This window comes from Myotis brandtii, unplaced genomic scaffold, assembly GCF_000412655.1.
Source record: "Myotis brandtii unplaced genomic scaffold, ASM41265v1 scaffold276, whole genome shotgun sequence".
Classification (NCBI taxonomy): domain Eukaryota; kingdom Metazoa; phylum Chordata; class Mammalia; order Chiroptera; family Vespertilionidae; genus Myotis; species Myotis brandtii.
The window spans coordinates 2,643,715-2,654,488 of record NW_005360509.1 but is presented as its reverse complement, the minus strand read 5'-3'; the positions used below and the strand labels follow the sequence as shown (position 1 = coordinate 2,654,488).

Here is a 10,774-nt window from a genome sequence, read left to right as displayed (position 1 = left end):
TCCGAGCGTGGGGCTCCGGCCGCTGCGTAAATCTCTTCCCGGGCGGGTGCGAGCTCCGCAGCTGAAAAGTTTCAGCGCGAGCGGGGCCGGGGCCCGCGGGGTAGTGAAGAAGCATGTGTTGCCCTGAGGGAGCGTTGATGATGCGCAGGACCTGCTCGTGATCACCAGGGCACAGGCGGGAGTGAACAAAGCCCCTACCCTCATCTCTCTCTCTCTCTCCCTCTCTCCCTCTCCCCCTCTCTTCCTCTCTCTCTCTCTCTCTCTCTCTCCAATTTTATTACTAACATAAGGCAGCTGGACCTAATTAGATCCATATTGTGAGTTCTGGGGCATACAGAAATTTCAGCATGTATACTGCTAAAAATGCTTATATGTAGGATTAGCGGGGTGTCCTAAAACAGATGAGTTTTGTTGAGATGTCCCTGTAAAACTGACCTCATCCAGGGCTGTAAATCTCTAAAGTCCCAGGAATAACTTGTTTAAAAGTGTGTTGTCGTTGTTTGTTTTTTTCCAAGTTAGATTTGGGGATTGGCTAAGAGGTTGTCATGAGAGCATAGTTTTTAAAGACAAGGGGAGGAATTAATCATCTTTTTGCTTAGAAAGATTTCACCAGCTTAAAAAAAACACAAAGAGGAAGCAATGCGATAGAGTGAAGATTTCGTTAAATACAGCACACTCATTCAGTGCTCAGGGCGCGTCTTCGTGTTTTGTGTAAGCCCGATATCCGAGGACGAGCCCATGTGAATACACGGCTGTTGGGGAACACATCTGATGGCTGAAATTAATTGTTTTCCCCTAAGAATACGTTGTTTGTCTTAGAGCACAGTTGTCATTGCAGCAAAGAATAATAGCCAGTAGGCGGATTTGTCTTTGGCAAAGCAAAGGGATTGAAACTTGTCCTCTAGAAAACCTCCTTCCAGAGACATGAACCTTCAGGCAGGTGAGGTGCCAGTGGTCCCTAAGTCACGCCCCCCACCCCCAGGGGCGGCTATGGGAACTGCAGACAGAAAAGGGGTAATTCCTCTGGGTCACCCACCACCTAGAAGAGATCCCACCTTTGATGACACAGAGAAACAGGCCGAAGGGGAATCGCTGGCTGCCGCGTTGAGCTGGGCAGATTGTCAGGGGCGCAGTGCAGTCGCTCTGTCTGCATCCGTAGTCGGTAAGATACAAACCCACAGTCTATGGTTAGCAGTCAGTGAATTCAGAACCATGTAAGATTTTTACATTGTGGGAGAGACCTGTAAATAGTCAATACAATTTGAATTGATTTCTATAAAATTAGATTTGTTAATCAGGAATATTTCATTTGTCTTACACAAGAATAGAATTTTGTGGCTCGTTATAACTGTAATATTTACTTGTAACAAGTCAGAAATAAACAAATTTTTCATTTGGGGAGGTAATACTTTTAAATGATTTTTTAAAAGTTTCTGAAAATAGTTTAGTGCTTGGGAAATCGAGCGGCGCTTTAATTGTTGTATTTCACCAAAACCAGTGAAACAAATTCTCTATCTCAGTGGGGGGTGAATCTCCTCCAGACCAGCAGGTGAGAGAAAGGCAGGTGGGAAGGATATCCAATGGGAAGCATAAAAATTGCGATTTTACGAAACAAGACCAAAGTCAGTGACCTCGGTATTTTTATTCTATAATAACCGTGTAAATGATTCAAATGTGCTTGTAAGTACTACATTAAAAGAGAAATTTAAAAAATAAAAACACTGTTTTAGCCAGTCAAGCTGAAAATCTTGAAGTTAACTTAAGCGGCTAACTCAGTCCTGTTCTTTTTCTTTCTGTGTCTTTAGAGACAGGAAAGGACCGGTTCACCTTATTTTTCAACTACGAAATGTTTTCTAAATGTTGAGGATTAGTAGATGAATGAAGACAAAAGGAGAAACATTTTTTAACACTTAAATGAGAAAGAATGGCTGTTTGACATAGCATTTTCTGGGTTTGCTGATGAGGAACTTCTCTCAGTTCCAGGCTCTGTTAGGTGAGGTCTTCATCGCTGGGGCCTTAGACCTGAGGCCTGGGGAGGTGAGGTTCGTACGGACCACCTTCCAGGCCGTGTGAGAAGCACAGGTGTACTTGTTTATTTGCCCTTCACAGGTGTTGCGTTTTTTACAAACTACGGGCCAGGCCTTCCACCTGCAGAAAGATTGCATCTTGCTGATTGCAGTGCTCGCTTTGTGCGGCGGTCTGGACCCGAACCCACTCTCTCCAGGGTTTGCCTGGATAGGACTGGAGGTTGGCTGAGGATCTGGAGCTAGAAATGCACTTTAGCATCTGGTAACGGTTGAGCGGCTGGGAGTGGCAGGTGTGAGCCAGCGAGGCCTTCATCCAGTTGGAGCGGACCTGGGCTGTCAGGGGCTGTGGGGGGAAAGGAGGAAGAGGGGCCAGGCCCGGGGAGAGAGCAAAGTCAAGCTTTTGGAGGAGGAAACTACATCTTAGAGACCTCAGGACGAGAGGCCGAGGTGTTGGTAGCAGGAAGATTGGCTTATGCAGAAAGAGGCAGTTTCAGGGCAGTTTCAGGGGTGCAGGGTTGTGGCTCCTGTGCGATTAAGGGAGGACACCAGGAGACCCAGTTACCCAAGAATCAGATGTTTCAAAGGCTTCGGCGGAGAAAGGGAGCTGATAGCAGCCAAGCAGGTGAAGAATTAAAGAGAGGGAACTCTGCAGGCTTAGGAGAGAAGTGAGGAAGCCAGAGGGAGAGGCTGAATACGCTCCAAACGGAGGTGGGAACAGGGGAGGAGACAGGGGTGTGATGGGGGAGAGGAGAACGCCTGTGCCTGACCGGTCACCGGGCGCTAAGGCCCCACAGGCATTTCCAGAAAGTGTAGACAGTGCTCCATTTGCACGTAGGAGGAGCCTTAGATTCGAGGTTGCACATTGGGTATGGGGTGTGCGACCCCAGGAGCAGAGAGGGTTTTTATGTGACATGAGGGCATTTTGAGCAGTTCCTTTTCTGAAGCTGTAAAGGACCTTCTGAGGGGCAGGCTGTGTCCGGACTTTCCTTTCTCTGCATTAGTTTAATTCTTGCGACAACCCTTCAAGATGAACACCATTGTCTCCATTTTACCAACGAGGAAGCAGGAGATGTTCCCTGACTTGCCTGTGGTCACATGATGGTAAGAGACTGAGCTGCTGGCCTTGGGGCCTGGCCTCTGTCCCTGGGATGGAGAATGCATTTGCTTGTTTTAGTGTAGACTGCACAGTACTCAACTACAAAGAACATGTACACCCTCATCATGCAGGGCAGTGCCCCCATAACAGTGACTGAGAACTGTTTGGAAGGCTTAGTACAGTTTCGCAGGCCTGCATCGTTGTAACATGATGAGCCCCTTTATCTGCATTGCCTTCAATCTTTACCAAAATCCCTGTAATGGGCTGGTATCCCCATTTTGCAGGAGGGCATGTAGTTGGGAGGTAGCAGAGCCTGGCTTCAGATCTAGGCCTGTTATTTCCAAGCCGTAGGCTCTTCCCACTGCACACCTGGTAGCCCCTTGCTGTCTAAACCCACACCATGGGATGAGCACCCCAAGGATGTGTGTGTGTGTGTGACCCCAGCGCTGTGACGATGGGAGGGGAGGAGGTAAGGGCCAGAGGCTTCTCAGAGCCCCTCTCTGGACGGGTTTGGGGGCGGGGGGGTCGTGTTTGGGTGTCCCAGCGGTAGAAACAGCGCTACCTTTCTTCTCTTCTTGGACTGGGCATTGTTTCCTTTCATGCATCATTCATGCCTCCTGGCAGTAATTCCAGATAGTTGCATAACCTCCCACTCAGCCTGCGGTGGTCCAGCCGAGTGATGTTAGTCCTGAGACATGGGGGCGTCCTGTGAGCGGAGCAGCTGCCTGCTGGAGCCTTGCCGTTGGCTTTGAGGATCCCAGATGCAAGGCAGGTTATTCCCCTGCACTGGCGTCCCTTCCAGCTCAGGGCTGAGGCGCTGCCTGTCAGGCTGCAGTTTCCTGCTCTCTGACACCACAAACTGACTAGGGCTTATCAGCCTCTACCCACCCCTGCCCTCACCCGCTTCTTGGGCGTGTGGCATCTTGGTGAAATGTTTCCTATTAGCTCTTTAAAAAAATCTCATCAGTCGGGGAGGGATCCGGCTGGGGCCAACTGAAGGCACCTGCGCTGCTCTGATAACATAGACTGAGGATTTGCGCGTGTGCAGCAGGTGTGGGTTCTAAACGCTGAGTTTCCAGAACTTCTGTAATCCGCTGGTTCCAATGGGAGCAGATGGTCATTCAGCTGGAAGAAAAGTTGCCTGTTAAGGAGTAATCTCAGCCAGGAAAAGCTTTAAAAAAAAACTAAAACTAAACTAAGAACACTTAAGACTAAGGGGAAACATAAGGGCTTACGTTTTCTAGAGACAATTCTATGTTTTCTGCATCTCCAGGAACAATTCCAAACGAGCCTCTTGTGTGTATGGCTTTGGGGGATTTTTTTTCTCCTCCGGCTGTTAAACAGCGTGGGGTCCAGGGAAACGCGAATGAATGGAGGAGGCGTGAGGGAGCGTGGGAGGCCCCCGACCCCAGGGCCTGGCGCTGCCGCTGGTGTGGTTCCCTCGCACTTCCCATCCCTATCTGCCTTTTGGGGGTGTATCGTGTGAGCTTCCCTAGACCCCTCAGACCTTCCTTTCAGCTTCTTTGACCTCTTCCCTCCCTCCGCTCCCAGTAGATAAGACGGGGAGCCCTTCGGCGCTTTCAGAGGCTCCCATGTGCGTTTTCCTTTTCTCAGCACACGCTCAGTCAGGGGAGCAGATAGGGCAGAGACAGAGGTCTTGGGAACAGAACTTTCATGCTTATGGGCTACATTTCCTACCTTATCTTGGGGGAAATTAATGGGATTCAAGTAGAGGTCATGGCCTTAAGGAAAAATTTGTCCCCCTTTTTTTTTCATGAAGGCTTTACTTGTAATTTATTGATTTTTCAAAAGAGAAAAGAGAGAACAACAAAACAACAGACCCCATGTCCTCCAGGCAGCATGGGGCCCAATGCCAGTGGTAGGCCTGTCTTAAATAGAATAGAGCTTGACATGTTGAAAGATACATTTCGGAAAAATTTGCTTTTTGTTAAGCCCCGTTGTGGTCCCATGAACTGGTCTTCCTCCCTTGATCTAGTCTACCACGTTGGCACTTGGTAAATGAATTACAATTCTGAGGTGAGCAGGAAGGTGGAAGTGAGTGGGGGCAGGCCTCCACTGGGGCCGTCCCCCAGGGCTGGCTGGCGTGGCCAACATGTTCTGAAGAGGAGGTGAAAGTCTTGCCTTCTGGCCTGAGCTCTCCCACCACCCCGTGTGTGACTGCAGGCAAGCCCCTCACCCTCTCTGAGGCACGGTGTCCTCATCGCTGCATTTCGGGGAGGCGCCATAGCGGACAGAACTGTGCAGAAGCGCCTGTTAGGCTCATGTGCGGTGCGCTCAGCAGGGCTGTCTGGTGACTGCCTGTTCCCGTTGCTTGTGTGAAGTGTTGTGTGAAGTGTTGCCGCTCAGGTGGCCTTATCTTTCAGGGCTTTGCCTTTGAAGCTCATGCTTCCTCACCTGGCAGAGAAGGACGGGAGGGCTAAAGAATGAACTCCATTTGGTGAGCTAAGATCACGAAATGGAAATGACTGAAATCGACTTTTTAAAAAATATATATTTTTATTGATGTCAGAGAGGAAGGAAGAGGGAGGTAGGAACATCAATGAGAATCATTGATCAGCTGCCTCCTGCAGGCCCCCCACTGGGGATCGAGCCTGCAATCCAGGCATGTGCCCTTGACCGGAATCGAACCCAGGACCCTTCAGTCCGCAGGCTGACGCTCTATCGGCTGAGCCAAACCAGCCAGGGCTGAAATCGACTTTTAAACATGAAGTTAAACTTGCAAAGACTGCTGTGGAAGCAGAGCCAGAGAAGCGTTTGTCCAGGGAATAACAGGTGGTTCCAGCCGCATGGGCGTTGCTGGCTGGGGGTGGGGGGTGGTGGGGGGCGCTGTGGGAGTCCAGTCAGCGGGTGAGCTGCATGTTCCCAGGTGCCCCCAGGGGGGTGAGCTCTGCCCATCCCCGGCCACTGACACGCTGCTTTCATGCTTTACCTTTAGAACAAATCCTCTTCCTCGTGTTGGTGGCGTGAAGATGGTGCTAATGTCACTGAGTGTGATGATGTGGTAGGCGCTGCACAGGATGGTCAGTGTCCTACATGCTGCTTTTTAAAAGCTAAAACCGACAGACTGGGCCAGTGTTCGGATTACTCCAGACTGTCACCCAGCTGTTTTGGTTTATTATTGGGTACAAGACTGTTTTACTGCTACCATCCTTCATGAAGCAGTTTCTGCGCTTAAGAACAGCAACGAACCGCTTGATAAAATGGTGCGGGTGTGACTGCTCCTTGCGAAGACTGATTTTCCTGGCAGGGTCCGGACAGGAGCACAGTAGTTTCCGTCGTGGTAGTAGTTCACGTTGGAGGAAAAATAATGAGCTGATTACAGGCAGACTCACAGTCAATGCTCTTCTTGCCTTCCTGTTTTAAAGTGGTGATGGGTGTTGAAAAAAGTGGGCAGGGCTCAAACCAACCCAATTCCCGGGTTGAAAATGCTGTAGAAGCAAACTTTCCTGGGTGTGTGAGGGCCCAGCTGGCCCTTTTTTTTCCACCTACGAAAATATTAGATGATTAGGGAAGACGCTTAAAAGTTATTCTTTGCCTTTCAGGACAGTGCATTTTACTGTGCATTTGCTTAAAACAAAATTTGGTTAAGAGACAGATGGTTTAGGTCAGTGGTCGGCAAACTCATTAGTCAACAGAGCCAAATATCAATAGTACAGCGATTGAAATTTCTTTTGAGAGCCAAATTTTTTAACCCTAAACTATAGAGGTAGGTACATTGTTATTAACTTAATTAGGGTACTCCTAAGGCTTAGGAAGAGCCACACTCAAGGGGCCAAAGAGCCGCATGTGGCTCACGAGCTGCAGTTTGCTGACCATGGGTTTAAGTGGAGGTCTCTCAACATGGTCATTTCGATGAAAGGCAATCTGCTCTGAGGATTCTCAGTGTTTCCCTCACTTTGCCCGTCTTTAGATCTAGTTGTGATTGTACAGTATCCGCTGAGTGCAGGGGTGTAATCCATGGTCTCTTTCAGAGACTCGCTCATAATCCACTGTAAGACAGGGTTCTAGAAATTTCCCTCTGGCTTCAAGTTTCCAACATCTCAGCGGGGAGGCTGTTGAAGGATCATGGCCTAAGGGCCTAAGTTTTTCCGAAAGTGAAGGTGAAAGTGCCACTTGTTTCCGGGCTGAGGCTTTCCCTCAGATCTTGGAAACGTAGCCCAAAAGCTGTGGCAGTGATTGCGACAGAACTCAGGGAGGGGCGAGTTTCACATTCCAGCCCTCAGTCCAGTCTTTTCACTATTAAAGTGTTCCTCTGGCTCGGTCCATTTCAAGCCAAAACGCTCTCAATATGCTGGTGGAATCGAGGGCCTTGGGCGGGGAGGTAGCGTGGAGCCCCTCTGAGTATCCGGAATGTCCCAGAATCTCCAGTCTGGCCTGCTGTCGGGACAGTGCTCAGATCTGATTCGTGTGTCAGGGGCCCACGCTGCAGAGCCGTCAGCTGCTTTCGGCTGGAACAGCCCTTTCAGGACCACAAGACCAGGTCCGGGCCAGCTTGGTCGTCCTGATACATGGTGTGCCTTTTCCCCATCCCAACATGTTGCATCATCTGGCTGCTCTGGAGATCTTTGGGAGTCATCGTGTTGATCATTGTAAAAAACAACTAGAAAGTTGTAACGCAGATTCCCTGCTCACTGATGGTGCAGGAGGGGAAGCAGAAATACCTTTAATGGCTTATTTCGTGAATCCAATAGCAAGGCCTCCTCTACACTCCCTGTCGGAAGTGTCACTGGAAAATAATCCCAATGAGTAGACCATCCAATTTTCAAAATGCTAATTTATGTCTTTGATGCTTTGTGTTATTTTACACAAAACGGCAATTTGAAGGTAGTTATGAAAATTTGTCTTGAATGTCTTTCTTTAATCATTGAGCCATACCTTTGAAAGTGCAAAAATAACTATAAGCGTCAGTTCCCAATAGACAAAGCAATGGGTTGTGTGTCTGAAGAGTAATCCGATACATTAAAAAAACACCACCACCACACTTCAGTTAAATGCTCATTTTGAAACTCTGAAAAAGACTCAGTGATGCTGTTTTTGGTCTCCACTTAACAGAGACATATTTTGGGTAGTTGGGACAAGACTTGCTAGCATTTTGCTTCCACAGTCCTGAAGAGATTTAAAAATAACCCCAATGCAAAATAGTTGGTTTATTGAGATTAACTTAGATACACTGTATGTACTGTACATATTTAAAGTTGGATAATTTAATATTTGACCCATGAAATCAACACCACAATTGAGATATTGAACATTTCCATCACCACAAAGTTTCCCCATGCTCCTTGATAATCCTCCCTCCAGGTTCTCCCCACATACCTTCCCCAGGCTGATGAGCTTTCTTTCCATCATTGTAGATGAGTTTGCAGTTTCTAAAGTTTTATGTAGTGTTATACAGTGCGTACTGTTTTTATGTTAGGCTTTTTTTTTCACTAAGCATAATTGTTTTGAGGTACATCTTTTTTGTACTATGTATCAATAGTTGGTCACTTCTGATTGTTGACTAATATTCCTTTGTATGTGTACACCACAATTTCTATAGAGTAGTTGTGTTTCAACTGAGAACTGGTGAAAAAAGAATGTAGAAAATAATTTATAATGACAGTAAGGTTACTTCTCCGATATTTCTGAAGACCAATGAGGTGATAAAAGCATAACAAATGCAGAACACTAGATAAAGCCATAATGGAGTAAAAAAAACAACAACAACCCATATTTCACATTTATAGCCTTTGAAAATGTTGGATTAAGGCTACAAAATTAGTATAATACACTATGAACTGGCAGAAAGCTCAATAGGGTTAAAGAAGACTTATTCTTTAAAGCAGTGGTTCTCAACCTTCTGGCCCTTTAAATACAGTTCCTCATGTTGTGACCCAACCATAAAATTATTTTCGTTGCTACTTCATAACTGTAATGTTGCTACTGTTATGAATCGTAATGTAAATATCTGATATGCAGGATGGTCTTAGGCGACCCCTGTGAAAGGGTCGTTCGACCCCCAAAGGGGTCGCGACCCACAGGTTGAGAACCGCTGCTTTAAAGACTGTTGGTTACTCAGTTTCATTAAACAAATTTTTGTGCAGGGCCCATGTCTGGCACAGGACTAGCAAGGGACCCGACCTCTCTCTTGCTCTCTAGAAGTTCACGTCCTTTAGGTGAAATGAGACATAAATGGAAAGCAGTAAAATAAAAGGTAGAAATGAGACTTGCAATAAGAGAAGCACAAATAGCGGAGGATGCTCCGAGGTGGAAGAAATTGTTTCCCGCCAGAAGGCACGTGAGAACTTGTTTGCGGAGGTGACATCTTAGCAGGGCTTTGAAGGATGGTTCTAGTGAATATATGCAAAGGTGAGAGGATGCCAGCATAAGCCACGAGAGCACGTGAGCGAGGGCCTGGAGATGGGATGTGAAGGGACGTCCTCGGTGACGAGTAAATCGAGGTGTGGGCACAGCTGGTTTCTTCCGTGGGCTGTGAGGGAAGGATCTGTCCCAGGCCTCTCTCCTTGGAGTGCAGATGCCGTCTTCTCCCACATATTTTCAACTTAGCAGATATCTGTTGGACCCCTCTTCACTCAGTGTCTACATATTTGTCTTATTCCCCTCTAATTGTATAATTTAGTAACAAGTTTGTCCTTTATTCAAGGGAAAACAACCCATCAATGGGGGGAGGGGGGAGTACAGTGCTTCACAAGCAATGGAGCACTCTTCCTGAAGGATCTTGGGCACTCCTGACCTCAACAAACAGAGGGCCCGATATTTCTCCAGCAAAATGGGTTAATTCAGGAACAACAAATAGAGGGCCATTTGGGACATGTGGTGTGAAGGCAACCACCAGCAGGTCCAGAGAAACAAAGAAGATGGACACTCTTTTATGGACTTGGGAGGGGCTATTGTAAACAAAGAGTTCATTGGAGGAAACTGAAAGATGGAAGTATAGTGACTTTTCATTGGCTGAGCTATGGCAGGTCTCCCATTGACTGAGCTGTTACTGGGCAAGGACCGAGTTAGTAAAGTAGTATCACTGTCAGAGATGTAAGGCACATCTCTTCCTGTTGGGATCAATAGTGTGTTGAGTGACACATATGCGAGTGTCCTTTCTTCTAGGCTCTGGACTCCATTTTAAAATATATATATATTTCTATTGATTTCAGAGAGTAAGGGAAAGATAGAAACATCAATGATCAGAGAGACTCATTGATTGGCTGCCTCCTGCATCCCCCGACCCCACTGGGGATCGAGCCCACAACGAGGGCACCAAGCCCACAACCTGGGCATATGCCCAACTGGGAATTGAACCATGACCTCCTGGTTCACAAGTCGATACTCAACCACTGAGCCATGTCAGTTGGGCATCTGGATTCCATTTTAAGTGAGGTTTCTGTTTATTAATTTTTCACAGCAAGAGTGAGTTTTATAGAATGTTAGAAGAGGAGCACTGAAACAGGGCATGATTGGCTGTGGTTGAATCTCCAGTCAAAGATCAAGGAACAGAAACAGGTATACAGCCCAGAGTTGGCTTGGCATCTGGGGATTGGCTGGCTGGAGATACTGTGTGTCTGGCCAGGTTGAGCATTTACATGAACATGAAAGCTCAGTTTGCTGATGTGGCACCCTGGTCAGGAGCAGCTCC

At 47.4% G+C, this 10,774-nt stretch overlaps 1 protein-coding gene across 1 annotated transcript in view; it reads left to right on the top strand.

Annotated features, from left to right (window-relative positions):
• EMILIN2 (elastin microfibril interfacer 2) overlaps window positions 1-10,774 on the top strand; it is a 42,541-nt gene that overhangs the window by 1,276 nt on the left and 30,491 nt on the right. The window lies entirely within an intron of this gene.